Here is a 17,299-nt window from a genome sequence, read left to right on the forward strand (position 1 = left end):
GGAAGCCAAGGGCATGAGGGCTTTGCCCTCCCTATCCCGCTCCCTTAATTTCTTAAAGAAAGGGTTGTTGGTGGGGTTTCTCTGGGTGTTGTTAGCACCTGAACAGAGCAGATGAAACAAGCAATGTTTCTTGCCAAGCCGAGATTCTTTTCGCGATTCCATGAGAAATTGCCTGTCCCCTCTCCCAGACCTAAATAGTTGACGTTCAAACTCTTGTTCCTGCATTCCCATCTTTTCATTTCTCCCACAAGATTGTTTGTTTTGTTTTTGTGGTATTGAGAATTGCCTATCACTGAGTCACATTCCCAGCCCTTTTAGTTTTTACAAATGAGTTATTCATTTTTTATTTCAATGTATTTGTTTAGTTGGGTTTTCCCACAAGATTTTTTGAACATATACTTCAAGTCAGGCACTGTAGACTTCTAACTTCTTAGCCCAGGTAGGAAAGAAAGAAACCAGCGCCAGAGACCGGTCTCTGCTCCCTGCCGCAGAGTCACAGTTACCATCCCTACTGAGTGCCCATCCCAGTGCCTACTCTCTCAACGCTCCACCCAGTTGATGTGACAGGTTCGTGGCCCAATCCCCTTCCTGGTTCCCAAGCGGACTGCTAGTACTACCCGAGCCAATAGCGGCGGCCGAAGGGCGGAGGGGGCTGGCAGAAGGGGAGGGAGCGCTGGCTTTAGAACAGCAGCCGCAAAGATTCCAAGGGGCAGAAGTTGTCTGAGTGTTGGTCGGAGGCAGTCGGGCCAGACCTGGGACTCTGCGACTTTACGTAAGTGCTTTGCAGGCACTGGCGGGCACTAGGAGAGCGGGTTTCCTGGGCGTGGGCTGGAGTGGGTCCTGGGGAGAGCATCTCCGGTAAACTCAGTAGAAACGTGCCTTGCACCGACTGACCGTGTTTGGGCAGAAGGGGGAAAGATCTGAGAATTTTCAGTCTCTGCCTTTGGGCGTCCAGGCGATCATTTGCAACCGGGATGGGTAGGAGTGACTGAGGATTCACCACCACCACCCGCCGCAGGCATTTCTTCACTATAGAAGACAGTGCTTTCTCTCTAGTTGCTCTTAAACTTGTTGCCCACCTCGGGCTAGAGTCCTTGACGCCAACCACTGCCCAGATTCCCTTCCGCCACGGCAGCTCCGAAGTGGAAACCGAGCGACTAACTTCCCTCCGCTGTCCTTCTCCAGCTCCTGCCATTCCCCCCTCCCTCTCGCCCGGACTCAGGAAATCCCGGAGCCGGCAGCCCGCGACGCCTCCAGCCCCCGCTCGTCCGCCTCGCTGACCCGGCTGCTTTACACCGACCCCGAGGCTCTGAGCCCGGGCGGGGGGCGGAGTGCGGTGGCCAGGGGAAGGAATCTGGCTCGCGTTGCCTGCCTTCTGCTTGCTTCCCCTCCTTGCCATTACCCAGAGCGTCGCGATCTCACCGCGTCTCCCTATGAGTAAGCACTTTTTTTCTTTCAGTAGCAGAACATCTCTGGGCCAGTAGGGCAGTACCTTCCGAAGTTCTTCTCTCCTCGGACCCGGTGCCTCTAGTGTGCTCTCTTCCTAGCTGCTCTGCAGCGGAAAGCGCGCAGTCAGGGCTGCAGCTGCCCGGGACCTCTCCCGGCTGCCTTAGAGGGTGAGCCTAAGGGTTGGTGGAAGGGGGATGATGCTGCCCCTTCCTCCGCTCAGCTGCACTTGCCTGTGTTTACTTTTCTCCACCCGCTGTACTTAAGCGCTCTACTGAAAGGCCGGGGACGCCGACCACCCCCGCCAGGGCTTTTCGCCAGTAGCAAAGTTGCCGTCGCCGCCCTGGCTGCTCTAATGTGCTGGTGGTTCTTACTGCCCGCCAGGCTCCAGGCAGGAGCTGGTCCCAGCCCCAGAGGTGGAGTGGAGTTAATACCACCTGACACTTCCCGTTCGAGATGCTTCTTGCTTCTCACTTGAACTGCATTACATCCCCAGTGGTGCAGAAGGTCGAGCTTGAAATTAACAGACTTGGAGAGCCTCGCCATTTAGGATCAAACAGAAGCGATGCTCGGGGTGCCAGGCATATTCAAGGCAGAAGCAGGGAGAATGGAGCATGGCTGGCCACTGTAAGCTGGAAACGTAGGTGAAATTAAAAACTACTGAAGAGTAAGTTTTTCCTCCAGTTGGATGTCACAGTGTATTTGGGAACCTAAACTTGATCCCTGCGATGCACTTTACAGTGACTTCTAACAGTGGCCGAAATCCCACACATGCCAATTGGCATCACGTGCCCCAAGTCTCCGATGCCCCTAGGGTAATGGTCACATGACATCTTTTGACTTTAAAAGTGGAATGTAGTGACTGAGGCCCTTATTCCAGAAACTACGTCGACAAAAAGGGGGGAGGGGGACTCAAGGGAATTCTACTTGGATTTGGATGCGAGAAACAGAAAGGGAATTTGGTGCTCCAATTTTATCCAAAGTAAAGACTGGAGCCACTTTTAAAATAAAGACTTAAAATATATTTGTGCTGGGACATGACATAGCTCTATTTTCTCCCTACAATCTCATATGGCTTTTGTAAATTAAAATATATATATATTTTTTTTTTCTAGGAAAGGTATCCTTTTACTTATATCCCATTTTGCACCTAAATGCTAGAATTGACCATACCCATAAGATAATGTTAAAAAATAAGGCTCTGTCCATATTCCTGACATGTCCTATATTTTAATTGAACCATTCTCTATATTGGGCATTTACTTAAAGATGGTAGCTAAGCCCTTGACTAAAATTAATTATACAGTTATTTATGATAGGGAGTTAATTGAATCAGAAATCATGCACAAAACCAGTCCACACTAAATTTGACAAATAAGACTTGGTTGGGGTTTTGGTTGGCCACGGTTTGGTTAAAATAATGAGAGGACTTTAAACAACTTTCTTATATTGTCCTATACCCACCCATGTGGCCCAAGTTAAGTTTGCTGCTGGGAAAACGTGGCAATTTGCTATTTAGATTATATATTGCAGAGTATAGAAACAACCAGAGGAATCTTAGAGGTCAAGAGTTTGAAAGCTTTATTTAGTTGCAAGAAGGGATCCAGTTGATACACATTCCATCTTAAAACTAGGGCAGAAGTCCTAAAAATGAAACAGACTATTTAAGAGCTTTTTGTCTTTGTAATTTTTTTTGTTCCAAGCCCTTTTTGTTTACTGTTGCAACCTCTGAATGAATTGGCCACTCATTTTGTTGCTGTGCCTGGATTTCTGAGCTTGAAGCTACCTTAAAGCTCGGAGTTCTGTTCCTCAGGCTAGCCTTGTGGCACAGATTAACTAGCAATGGATTTAAACTGCACCTGAACTACTAGAGTTAACTACACTGGTGGATAGACCCCCCCTAGTGGAAATGAGATGACAATATAATTTTAGATTGAGCTAATAAATGTTTAACCTTAAAATATAAAAAGTGGGATACTACCACCCCACTAGGCTACAGTGGTAGAGAGATAAGATTTTTTTTTCTGGCACTGGGGATCAAACCTAGAGCCTCCTACTAGCAGTCTAGTGCTCTATCACTGAGCTACACTCCTAGTCCCAAGAATTATTTTTTAAATGTTATGAGATCCTAACCATATGGAATCATTGGCAGGGCATAGTGAGGCATGCCTGTAATCCCAGCAATTGGGAGGCTGAGGCAGGAGGATCACAAGTTTAAGGCCATCCTCAGCAACTTAAGCTCTAAGCAATTTGGTAAAACTCTGTCTCAAAAAGGGCTGGGATGTAGCTCAGTGGTAAAATGCCCCTGAGTTTGATGTCCTATACCAAAAAAGAAAAGAATCATCATTAGGCTTTAGTCCACAGCATTTCACTGCCTTGGGATTCCCATGCATTTAAAACCACCCCCAAGAGCTCATTGGTAGAGCATTTGTCTAGAAAACATTAGACCATGGTTTCCATCCCCAGCACTAAACACACAAACACACAAAACCACCCTCAATATTGTTGACTTCATGTTTTAATGATACAATCAAATTGAGCCCAAATTTTAATAAAGTTAGAGGATAGTTAGCCTAATTCTTAATTTCTACTGTTAAACCTGGCCAGATATCAACTGCTTTCTTTACCTGGGGTAGGGAGCCAAATACATTCTGCTAGGTCATGATGATCAACATTAAGAGTGCAAAGTCTCTAGTCTGATACTCTTCAGATTCAATTGCTAAAAATGACTAGACTTATGGCTTTTGGGGTAGAAGGATTAATTATAACTACTGAGTAATATTTTGAGTGAGATTAAGTCTCTTCTACCAGTGGTTATACACACATTAGACTTGACCGGGACTATTTATACTGGCAGAATGTCAGTATCCAGGGTATTATCAGAAACCCAATGAAATTTTGCTCCTAGGCAAACAGTATGACTGTTGCTGAAAAGAAAGGACAGCTTGACCATGGTGCTTGAGCACTAAAGTGATTCTGTTTGGTGAAGCTGACAGGGAAAAAGAAGAAAGTCCCCTTCTGTATTCTTTTAAGCATTATTTCAGCTTGGCTTTCTGCAAAATTTACTGACATAATGTTCTTAGCACATATAATAAAGACATGGCTGCTTTTTTATTTGATCTGGCATAATGTAGGTGGAATGTACATGGCAAACCTTTTTTGTTGGTGGTGTAGATTCTAAAAGTATCTGGTATAAAATAAAATTTGAACATGAATGTTATTGATACAGTGCAGTTTCGGTATCTGTTTTTGAAATCATTTGTGACTTATTCATATAACAGTTTTTCTTTTGGTACAAAGTTATGCAGAGGGGAAAAATTTGATCTGTGAAAATAATAAAACTTGGGTTAGAAGAAAATAGGTCATGTTTTGAGTCTATAATTATTCTAGAGAGTGATAAACCAATTTGTTCAATTTTTTTGGAGGTTTTGAAAGCTTTTTGGATGCATTACAATGTTGGAAGCTTGTTTAGATACCAGTGGTCATGACTAACTGTTTTCAGTTAGTTATATATTGGTCTTGGGAGAAGTTGTCATCATACTTTAGTCAATTTATTTTAGCTATACAGGTGAGACAGTTTCAAATTATTCACCATAAATTTTTTAAAAATTTTAGTAGATGGACCAACACCTTTATTTTTATGTGGTGCTGAGAATCGAACCCAGTGCCTCACACATACTAGGCAAGCACTCTGCCACTGAGCTACAGCCCCAGCCCTCACAATAAATTTAATAATATTGAATTTTGCTATATTTTTAGGAGTCAAGAAATTTAAGTATAAACCATTTTTAGGGACAAAGAAGAATTGCTGTTTTATGAAAATGCTAAGGGGCGGTATATTGGACTTGGCCTCAGAGGAGCTAGATTCTATACATGACTCTGCCACTGACTCATAGTTTGACCTTGAGAAAGTCACTTAAAATTATTTTATTGATGACTAACATTGGGTATATACATGTGGCAGACACCAAGCATTTTCACATTTATGAAATGAGGACTGGCTCAAGGACTTTTTGGTTGGCTGGGGTTTTGTTTTATTTTGTTTTGGGCACTGGAGATTGAACCCAGCAACACTTTACCACTGAGCAACATCTCTAATCCTTTCTTTTAGTGCATTTTAGTTATACATAATATCAAGGTTCATTTTGACATAATTATACAAGCATGGAATTTAATTTGCTCTGATTCAGTCCCTAGCACTTACTCTTTTCCTCCTCTCCTCTTTCCCCCATTCCCTTTCCTCTATTCTACCAGTCTGTCTTCTATTTACCTATAATTTTATTTTTAATTAGTGCATTATGGATATACATAAAGATGAAATTCACTGTGGTATATTCATATGTGTACATATGATAGTTTGGTCAGTTTCATTCCACCATTCTGGTTCCCCATCCCTCCTCCCTTCCTCACAATCCCTTTCCTCTATTCCCTTGGTCTCCAATTTTCATGGGATTCCCCTATGTCCCTACCCTGCTTATTTAGGTCTAGCTTCTGCATATGAGAGAAAATATTCAACCCTTGACTTTCTGGGTCTGGCTCATTTCACTTAGCATGATTTTCTCCAGGTCCATCCTTTTACCAGCAAATGACATGATTCATTCACCTTTATAACTGAGTAAAACTCTATTGTGTATATATATCACATTTTCTTTACCATTCATCTGTTGGTGGGCATCTGAGATGGTGCCATAACTTGGCTATTGTGAATTGCACAGCTATAAACATTGATATGCTTTCATCATGATGCTGATTTTAGATATTTTGGATATACTGAATAGTGGGATTCCTGGGTTATATGGTGGTTCCATCCCTAGTTTTTGGAGGAATCTCCATACTGCTTTCCAGAGTGGTTGTACTAATTTGCAGTCCCACCAACAAAGTATGAGTGTATTATTTTCCCCCACGTACTCACCAGCATTTGTTATTATTTGTATTGTATTATTCTGACTGGAGTGAGATGAAATCTCAGAGTGGTTTTGATTTATATTTCCCTGATTGCTGAAGATGTTGAACTTTTTAAATAATATATATGTTGGTCATTTGTGTTTCTTCTTAGGAGAAGCGTTTGTTTAGTTTTTTGGCCCATTTTGTCCTTTCAGGTTTTTTATTTTGACACAAGGCCTCACTAAGTTGCTAAGGGTCTTACAAAGTTAGTGAGGCTGGCCTCTGAAATGTGTTCAATAAAGAGGTAGTGTTGTTTATTGGAAAAGACATTGGATGTGGAATCCGGGGTCATTTAGTCCTCTGCAGTCTGGACACATAGGTCATCTTCAGTAAATCACTGACATTCTCTGTGGTCATATCTGGATTGTGCTTTATTTTTAAGCCATCTGTTTCTAATCTATGCATTTCACAGGAATGCTGAAAGGATAAGTGAGCTATGTGAAGCCTTGGCTCTTTAGCAGACAGGTGCTATATAAATTCAAAGTACTGTAGTAATATATCATAGCATCTCTAACACTTGAATAAGTTTTCAGAGAGGCTGAGGTAGAGCACTTACCTAGCAGGCATGAGACCCTGAGTTTCATTCCCAGCATTGGACAAAAAAAGTCATGCCATGTTTTTTTACTTTGTAAATGTTCTTCAGCCATCCAGTTCTATAAGCAAAGGCAAAATAAAGTAAGACGTAACATAATGAAAACTAAGAAGTAGTTGATGGCAAGAGAATCAAATTCTACATGTATACTTTTTATATTTCTTCCCTCACCTTTTAAAGCCATTAACTCAGTAATTTTTTTCCCTTATTAATAAACTACTAAGCAGATTTGCTCTTCATTGGTAATCATTACAGAGTCTATTGACTTATCATACTTCATTCTTAGTTTTATAATTACCCATATTGTGTAAAAATGCTTACGAAAAATCAAGTGTTTCTCTTCATAATTGCATTCTAAAAAAGGACAAGGTGAAGGTATGGAAAATCACAAAAGGAAGAGATAATCTCTAATGGTAAGTCATGAATAACATGGGAAATGTGAGAAGTTAATGTAACTTTTCTTTTAAAAAATAAACATGTTGAACTGGATAAATTCTGAGGTAATTTTCAACCTCCATCCTCAAAACTGTTAACTTGGAATTAATTTCCAATATTTATTTTCATCTTGTCAATTATATAGTGGTTCTATAACTCTAATTCTTTGCATTATTTTACTTTACATTTTGTTAATTTAAATTCCACTTGATAATATTTGTTGAAACATCGGTCAAGTGATTTTGAGTAAAGTGAAATAAGCCAAAAGCCCTGATTTAAATGACTTTGGAAAATATCAGATATCATATAACTAGTTCTAAAGAGTGGGTTTATTATACTATTACCATTTTCTTTTGTAAAGTCTGATTTCTTATTTCTCTCATCTCTGGTTTAAAAGATTTAATAGAAAAAAAATTTAAATATTTTAACCCATTCACTGAAAATAGAACTTTGATTTTCAAACTATGATGCAGGTACATGAATATGTATGCATATGTATATAGGTATATAAAGTTATATTATTATATAATATGTAAAAATAAAATTAAAATTTTTCCTCTATAAAATAGAATGTTAGAGCAGTGTGATAGATTTGAATATTCATTATTGTGTTGTAAATCATATGTTCTAATTACATAGTATTGCACTTAGATTGACATTTCTGCTATTGATACTTGCATAATTCACTGTCTTTCATAGATGAGTATAATTTTTAGTGCTGGAGATGGAACCCAGAGCCTCATGCATATTAAATACATGTTCTATCACTAAGCTACACCCTCAGCCAACACAAGTATAATTTTTAAGCTTTTATGCTGTATTTCTTAACTTGCTTGTGTTCCCATTTTTGCCACTTATTCTTCTTTTTGATATTTTTAGGCTGGTATTTCAGGTCAGGGAAAATTACTATTGTAGACTGAAAAGTGTTTGCCCAGAGGTTAAAATGATATGAAATTGTTACTAGGACACATCTTATTGCTCTAATCAATATGTATGAATTGGTCAATCTACTAGGAAATTATGTTAAGTAATATTTAAGATATTTTTAATCACTTTAAATTTAAAAAAATACATGATCATTATAAAAATTAGAGTAAAACAAAAGAGTTTATAAAGAAGAAAATAATGATACTACCTGCTCATAATCTTATGTATTTATTTCACATGGACTGAGGGACATATTTTTTTAAATTGGAGGTTGGGGATATAGCTCAGTGGTAAAGCACTTGCTTAGCATGTGTGAGGCCTTGGATTCCACCTCTACCACAAGAAAGAAAAGAGAATAATACACAAACTATATATACAATATGATTTCTTTCTTCTTTTTTTCGGGCTAAGGATTGAATCTAGGGGCCTCTCCCATGCTAGGCAAGCACTCTACCACTGAGTTACAGCCCCAGCCCATGTTCTTTTAATTTATTACATTGATAATATGTTTTTGAGTAATTAAACTTTTTTTGTCCCAAGGATTGAACCCAGGGGCACTTAACCACTGACCTACATCCCCCAACCCTTTTTATATTTAGAGACAGAGTCTCCCCAAGTTGCTTAGGGCCTTGCTAAGTTGCTGAGGCTGACTGAAATTGCAATCCTCCTGCCTCAGCCTCCTGAGCAGCCGGGATTACAGGCATGTGTCACTGTGCCCAGCTAGTAATTAAACATTTTAAAAGATATTTAACAGTCACTGTATAGTATGCTCTATAATGGATATTTCATAATTTTTATTTCACTAATTTGGGGTTGTTGGATATGTAAGTTGTTACCAGAGTTTATTAATAATGTTTCTGTGAATATCCTTGGGCAAAAATAATTTTGCAGCTTTATTTCTTAGAAGATAAATTGCCAAGATTGTTTTAAAGATGAATGCCTTTGATAGTCTAGAAATTTAAACATTGACTTAAAAAAAAAAAAAGATTGCCTTGGGCTGGGGGTATAGCTCAGTGGGAGGGCCCTTGCCTAACTAACATTCAAGGCTCTATCTTTGACCCTTGATTTCAAGTAGTGGCACTGGAAAACCAAAAATAAAACAACGCTATAGGCTATTCTTTCTATAGTGTATCATCTCATATATGACTCTAAACTGGAACTGGTTTGGGTAAAGTATATGTCTTGGAAATATTTTGGTTTCCTATGATTTAGTTAACAGGTGCACAGCAGGATGAAGTAGAAGCCTGTGGGGGTGTACAATCATAGGAAGTTCTGTTTTTTGAAAAGGAACTATTAATGGGGGACGGGACAGATTTGTTTTAAGTAGCCTTTATATTTCAGGTTGCTATAAAACTCAGTTCAAGTATACAAAGGTTATTTGTGCCCATAAACATTCAGTATCCTTAAGACTTTATCCTGGAATTGGTTAGGTGACTGTTGATAGGTCCTTTTATCTCAGACTATTGGTCTCTTTTTGCAGGGAGAGTTTTGGGTACTAGGGATTGAACCCAGGGGCACTCTACCACTCAGTTATATCCCAGCCCCTTCTCTTTTTTATTTGGAGACAGAATCTTGTCATCTTGTTGAGGCTGGCCTCAAACTTGCTATTCTCCTGCCTCAGCCTCCCAAGTCTCTGGGTTTAGAGGACTGTATCACTATGCCTACACTATTGATTTCTTAAATTACTTTGATGTCACTAAGTAAGCTCTGAGCTAAACTCAATAACTTTTATATTTCATTTAGGTTGCTTAAATAATATTAAAAAAACAGGTCTGATAGTGGTAAAAATTCTGATAATGCCACTTTGTGACTGATTTCAGTACCTATGGTGACTCTCTACCTTACAAACGTGTGACTTAACAAACCTTTTGTATATTTGAATGGCTTGTACACTGCATGCCTAAACTTATCCTATACTGCTTCATAGATCCTTCCTTGGTATTTTTATCCTTCTTCCAGTTTACCAGCCTTATTAAGGACCCTGTTGGTCTGGGAATTCAATGATGATCCAGAAGTAACATTAAAGTTTGCCTGACTCAACAACTCGTCCCCTTCCCCTTCCCCTCCCCCACTCTCGGATCATGTATGTGCTGTTTCATAGAATTATTTTAGCATAAAATGTGAGTTTCAATGGCTTTGGTATCTGGGAGATTTCTTAACCCCCCTACATCAATTTCCCCATCTAAAATATGGGAATAATATCACTTGCTTTTCACTGTTCTTAGAATTTAATGGTCCCATTTACAGGCTTGTTAATATTGTCTTAGATGATCCTACAGATAATTCTCCTCTTCATTTTATTTTGGTACTTGGGATTAAATCCAGGGGTGCTTTGCCACTGAGCTACATCCCAGTCCTTTTTAAATTTTATTTCATTTTTATTTTGAGACAATGTCTTGCTAACTTGCTGAGGCTGTCCTTGAATTCAGATCCTCCTGCCTCAGCCTCCTGAGTCCTGTGCACTGCTCCACTCAGCCCTCTTTACTTTCCTCTAATTCAAAACCTAAGTATCACCATTAAAAATAAATAAAATAGTTTATTTCTATTTTATTTAATGGCATTGTGAAACTATTGCTTTCCATTGTTTTCATTGTAAATATAGAGGATTTTGGCAATGTTCTGGGATAAAAGAGCTTCTTTGCTTAGCTCAGAAACCTGTTTATCATTTAAGTCATCCTTTTGTGAGGATATGCCATCCAATAATCTAAAGAACTTTACTCTCCTTCAAAGGAAAATTGGAAACATGACTCTTAATAAGTTACAGACACCATTATAAACTCATTGCCACTAATAAATATAGCTTAAATAAAGATGAAATAAAATAGGTAATGTTGATTCCTGATTTTTGAGAGGAAGGGAGAAAGCTTCAAATTTTTCAGTGTTACTACAATAATAGAAAGAATAAAAATGTGATGTTTATAAAGTATACTTTTAGAGAAAAAATAGGAGAAAAAAGAAAATAGTGAAAACTTAAAATGCTGGGGAAGTAGAGGGTTATAAATTACATCAGTATTATCGGGCTGGGGCTGTAGCTCATTGGTGGAGCACCCACCTCACACGTGTGAGGCACTGGGTTCAATCCTCAGCACCATAAAAAATAAAGACATTGTGTCCAACTACAGCTAAAAAAAATTAAAAAAATAAATAAATTACATCAATATTATTTCTGAGATGTGGCTCAGCGGTAGAGTGCTCGCCTAGCACGTGTGAGGCCCTGGGTTTGAGCTTCGGCACCACATAAAAATAAATAAATAAAATAAAGATAAAATTGTGTCCAACTACAACTAAAAAAATAAACATTTTTTTAAAAAGGGTGAATCCAAAACATTAATCTTAAACTTGATTCCCATTATTCCCTCTGGTGGAGGTTTTCAAAAGCAAAATCAGGAAATTATGACAGATACTGGCATATTCAACAAACATTTTAAGCCGTTTGTGCATCTCCAGTTTAGAGCTAAAGTTGAATCATTTTTGCAAGTGGTTAAGAATAGTTAAAATTTTATATTTCATCTTATAATAATTTAAAAAACAAATAGTCAAGTTATCATTAAATATAGATAACAAAAAATTGTTGACAGATTTACATATTCAAAAACAGAAGCCAACCCATGCATTTTGGTATCTTATCCTAAATCAAACCATTCCAGCTTTTGTTGACCCTCAGAAAAAAGCAAGATAGAAGATATTTATAGATGCTAGCAGAAGGGGAAAAACTTCCCTAACTAGAGATTTGCATCAGGATGAAAGGAAGATTGATATGTCAGATTAAGTACCTTAAAATATGTAAGAATTATATAAAAGAAAGCCTGTAGGCCATTGATAGAGTAAACGTAGGGAAACTTTAAAAAGTGCCCCAGATTCTTAAGTACATATTGAGATAGTACTAAGTACACATGGAGTAATAGTTAACTGAAGGGGTAACATGAATAAAACCTTAGTCTGTGAATGGTTTCATCATCTATTCAACTAACAAAAGTTGAATGAAGACTGTTAGATGCTACAAATAGATAACATACTCCTGCAATGTAGTAGAAGAGAAAGACAGAAAAGTAATATTGGTTTTCATGAAACCTAAAAATATTCTTATGCATAGAAAATGAATCTAAATGTAGCTGTTTTGTGCGGTGGGGTGGGGGGGAGTACTGGGGATTGAACCCAGGGCCTCAGGCATGCAACTTAAGCACTTAACCACTGAGCTATATCCCCAGCCCCCTTTTTTCTTAACATAAAATAATTTCTAAATTTAAACCTTGTGTGAACAAAGACATTCAATTATAACCCAATATAATCAAATCTAAACTAAGAACAAATCACATTTAAACATTGTTATTTCTTTGCAATAATTATTGCATCTAAAAAAGAGACCACTATGAGTTAATTTTACTTAAATAGAACATTGCTCAACCTATAAATGAAGGTCAGCAGACACCAGTGTCTTGGAATAAAATAGCCCTTTGGCAAGAAAATGAGCCACACCCCATTTAGTTTTTACAAAAATAAAATTCTTTCCAGCTTTACTAAATTGTAGATGTTGTGCACAGCATGTACTTCTGTAGTAGTTTGTTCTGCAGCTGTGGAAATATCCATGTATGCAGAAGCCCTAAAAAAAATATCTATTTGCCATTACTTATGCAAGCAGTGCTCAGACTTTTTGTTGTACAGAGTGCTGTTGTCTTTTTTTTTTTTTCTGATTCGCAGATAATACCAAGTAACCACAGTTATAGCTTATGCCTTCGTTTTCTGCCTTGAACTTCATGATTGTCACAGACATTAAATAGGACAGACAAACCTGGAATTTCAAACCTGATATTTGTTTCATCTGGTAGGAGGGCCTCAAAACAATGTACTGTCAACTGTATATGGTTTTCTTCAAGGGCATTAAAAAATTCCTGTTATGGGGCTGGGGATGTAGCTCAGTTGGTAGAGTGCTTTCCTTGCATAAACAAGGCCCTGGGTTCGATCCCCAGTACCACCAAAAAAAAAAAAAAAAAAAAAAAAATCCTGTCATGTACCATGGTAAAGAACTGTATTTCTAGGGAATCAAAGAAATAAACCCTGAGGAAAAGCTCCATTTTCCTAGCTCCTTCACAGGGGTCTGGCATACAGTAGGTCTTCCTATCCACAGGGGATTAGTTCCAGGAACCCCATCTGTAATATCAAAATCCATGGATGCTCAAGTCCCTTATTAAGAATCACATAGTATTTCCACATAAGCTGCATATATCCTCCCATGCAGGTTTTTGTTGTTGTTTGTTGAGAGGTGCCTTTTGCAGAGGCGGTACAGGGAATCCAATCCAGGGCCTCTTGAATGCTAATCATATGTTCTACCTCTGAGCTACATCTCCAGCATTCCCATATACTTCCATATCTCTAGATTACTTAATACCTAGTGCAATGTAAATGCTACATAAATATTTGTTATACTGTCTGTTTAGGGAATAATGGATAGAAAAAATTATGTTTTCAGTACACACAATTTTTTTCTGAATATTTTCTGTCTGCTGTTGGTTGAACCCATGAATATGGAGTCTGCAGGCTGACTATATAAATACTTGAAAGAGGGAGAAATGGATGCCCATGAATTGTCCTTGCTGATAAAGATTAAATTGGAGTTCTGGGTGTGTAGCTCAATAGTAAAGCATGTGCTTAGCATGCAGGGTTCCATTCCTAACACCAAAAAGAAAAGAAAAAAAAAAAAAAACGAATCAGTGAGTCAGTGACTTATGGATCACATTGAATAAAATACATAAAAGTCAAACCTGTGGGAAGACTAACCAAATGGCTTTCTTGGTTTTCTTTACCTTTTAGCTGTTTTAAATGAATGGTTATGAGTTCATGGTATGGCTAGCACTTTCACCGTAAGAACTACTTAATTTTGGAGTCAAAGAGGAAATTAGGACATTAATATTTTCATGTTTTTAGCAGCTTTATTGAGATCATACCATGTACTTAAAGTATACAATTTGATAGATTTTAGTATATTCCAAGATGTACAACCACACCACAATCAATTCTCAAGTTTTTTTTTTTTTTTTTTTTTTTTTTTTGTGGGGCTGGGGATTGAACCCAGGGCCTTGTACATGTAAAGGCAAGCACTCTACCAACTGAGCTATATCTCCAGCCCAATTCTCAAGTTAGTTTTTATCAGTTCAGAAAGAAATTTCACACTCTTTAGCTATCATCACCTTCCCCAGCTCCCCAACCTTAAGCAACCACTAACTAATCTATTTTCTATCTCCATAAATTTCCCTATTCTGAACTTTTTCCCCTTCTTTTTGCAGTATTGGGGGTTTGATCAGAGACACTCTACCACTGAGCTCCATCCCCAGCCCTTTATATATATATATATATAAATATATAAATATATATATATAAATATATATATATATATATATATATATATATATATATATATATATATATTTTTTTTTTTTTTTTTTTTTTTAATTTTGAGACAGACTAACTTGCCCAGGCTGGTCTCCAACTTCTGATCGTCCTGCCTCAGCCTCCCAAGTGACTGGAATTACAGTCATGTGCCACTGCATCCAGCCCCTGTTCTGCACTTTTATATTAATGAAATCATGGCATGTGATCTTTCATGTCTTTCTTATTTCCCTCAACATAATTGTTTCAAGTTCACTCACATTGTAACAGGTATTAGTATTTCATTATTTTATGGCTGAACAATATTCTGTTGTGTATATATGTACTATATTTTGCTTATCTATTAACTTATAAATATTTACATTCTTTTGGTTTTGGTTATTATGAATAATGGAAAGTGTCAGTATTAAATGTTTAATTACAGATGAGCTAATTTACAGATGAGCTAATGAGTTAGAGGTGATAGTGACAAAGTAACATTTCATTTATTACTACTCTGCTATTAATGTAAATCTTTGCTTTGATTAATATTGTATACTACTGATTTTTCCATCTAAGTTTGGATATTTTTTTCTTTCTTCCTGAAGCTTACTGGCTTATTGGCATAGACTTGTTTCCAATAACTTTTCACTAGTAGTGTTTTTTTTTTCTTTACTTGAATGAAGTGAAGTCTATAAAAGTTATAGAATCATCTTGTCTTTTCTTTTGGTATAAGGGATGGGGCACTGTACCACTGAGCTACATCCCTAGCCCTTTCTTTAAGACAGGTTCTCACTAAGTTACATTGCTAAGACTGACCTCAAACTTGTGATTCTCATGCCTCAGCCTCCTGAGTTGCTGGGCTTATAGGTGTGAGCCACCATTCCAGGCTCTAGAACCATCTTTTCTAAAATTTATTATATCATAGATGTTTACAAAATTTTGTTAAACATATCCTTGTTTTTTTGTTTGTTTGTTTTTGTTTTTTTGTGTGTGTGATGCTGAACATCAAACACTCAGGGCCTTGGATGTGCTAGGCAAATGCTCTACCACTGAGCCACATCTCTAGCCCTTATCACATTTTTTGAACACTGAAGGGCAAAGGTAATCAGGGTTAAGGCCTACAAAACTAATAAATAAATGCTTGGAAACATGATGATTACAGTCAACCTAAAGAATTATTGGGCTAAGTACCTGTATTCCCAGTTACCAGAGAAGATAAGGCAGGAGAATCTTAAATTCAAAGTCAGCCTGAGCAACTTAGTAAGACCTTATCTCAAAATAAAACAAAAAGGGTTGGGGATGTAGCTCAGGGGTAGAGTGCTTGCCTAGCATGCATGAGGCCCTAGGTCCCAATCCCTAATACTGAAAAAAAAATAGTTTGAGAGAATCTTACCTTTTGACTTCTTGGGAGTAAATATGAAAATGAAGGATTATCAAAGGATGATAAAATATTGACACTTTTCATTATTCATAATAACCAAAACTAGTATACAGATATTGATACAGCTAAGATACAGAACATTCCCTCACCACTAGAATCTCTTTTGTTGTCCATTTATAACAACACAAACCTTCCTCTACCCTCAACCCTATTCCTGACAATTGGAAGCCACTAACCTACCTGTTCTCCATTTTTACAATGTCATGTTCATATTATATAATGTAACCTTTGGGGATGGCTTTTTTCACTGAGCGTAATCCTCTGAAAACTCATCTAACTTGTGTTTATCATTACCTTGTTCCTTTTCATTGCTGAATAGTATCATATGTTGTAGAGGGAGCTACCATAATTTATTTAACTGTTCACCCATTAAAAGACATCTGGGCCAGGGGCTTGGGTTGTGGCTCAGTGGTAGAGGGCTTGCTTAGCATGTGTGAGGCACTGGGTTCAATCCTCAGCACCACATAAATAAATAAAATAAAGGTATTGTCCATCTACAACTTAAAAAAAAAAAAAAAAAAAACATCTGGGCCGGGGCTATAGCACTTACCCGGCATGTATGAGGCCCTGGGTTAAATCCCTTAGCACCCCCTCCAAAAAAAAGGCATCTGGGCCATTTCCATTTTCATTGTTTATTTTTATTTGTTTTGGTGCTGATAACAGAACCTAAAGCCTGTGCATGCTAACATCCACTCTACCACTGAACTATATTCCAGCCCAGTTCTAATTTTTTAACTATCACAAAAAATTGCTATAAATGTTGGGTAGTTATTTTTGTATAAATGTAAATTTTTGTTTCTCTGGGATTAATGCCCAAAGAGCACAATTGCTGGGTTGTATGGGAGTTGCACATTAGTTTTATAAGAAACTGACAAAATGTTTTTCCCAGAGTGACTATACCATTTTGTGCTTCCACCAGCAATGTATGAGTGATCCAGTTTTTCTATATTCTTGCCAGCATTTGGTGGTGTCACTATTTAACTATTCTGACAGGTGTGTAGTGATAATCTCATTGAGTTTCATGTTTCATTTCTCTAATGGCTAATGATGTTGAACATCTTTTCATGTGCTTATTTCCCATCTCTATATCTTCTTCAGTGAAATGTCTGTTCATGTTGTTCATGTCTTTTGCCTATTTTCTAATTGGA

The 17,299-nt window shown here is 37.7% G+C and overlaps 1 protein-coding gene across 1 annotated transcript in view; it reads left to right on the forward strand.

Annotated features, from left to right (window-relative positions):
- Positions 1 to 666: 666 nt before the first annotated feature.
- The window catches only part of Pls3 (plastin 3), an 84,646-nt gene continuing 68,013 nt past the window's right edge, over positions 667 to 17,299 (forward strand). Inside the window, exon 1 of the mRNA XM_027932249.2 lies at positions 667 to 772. The gene's annotated coding sequence lies outside the window, so the exon portion shown is untranslated. The remainder of the gene's footprint in view (positions 773 to 17,299) is intronic.

Source organism: Marmota flaviventris, chromosome X (assembly GCF_047511675.1).
Source record: "Marmota flaviventris isolate mMarFla1 chromosome X, mMarFla1.hap1, whole genome shotgun sequence".
Taxonomy (NCBI): domain Eukaryota; kingdom Metazoa; phylum Chordata; class Mammalia; order Rodentia; family Sciuridae; genus Marmota; species Marmota flaviventris.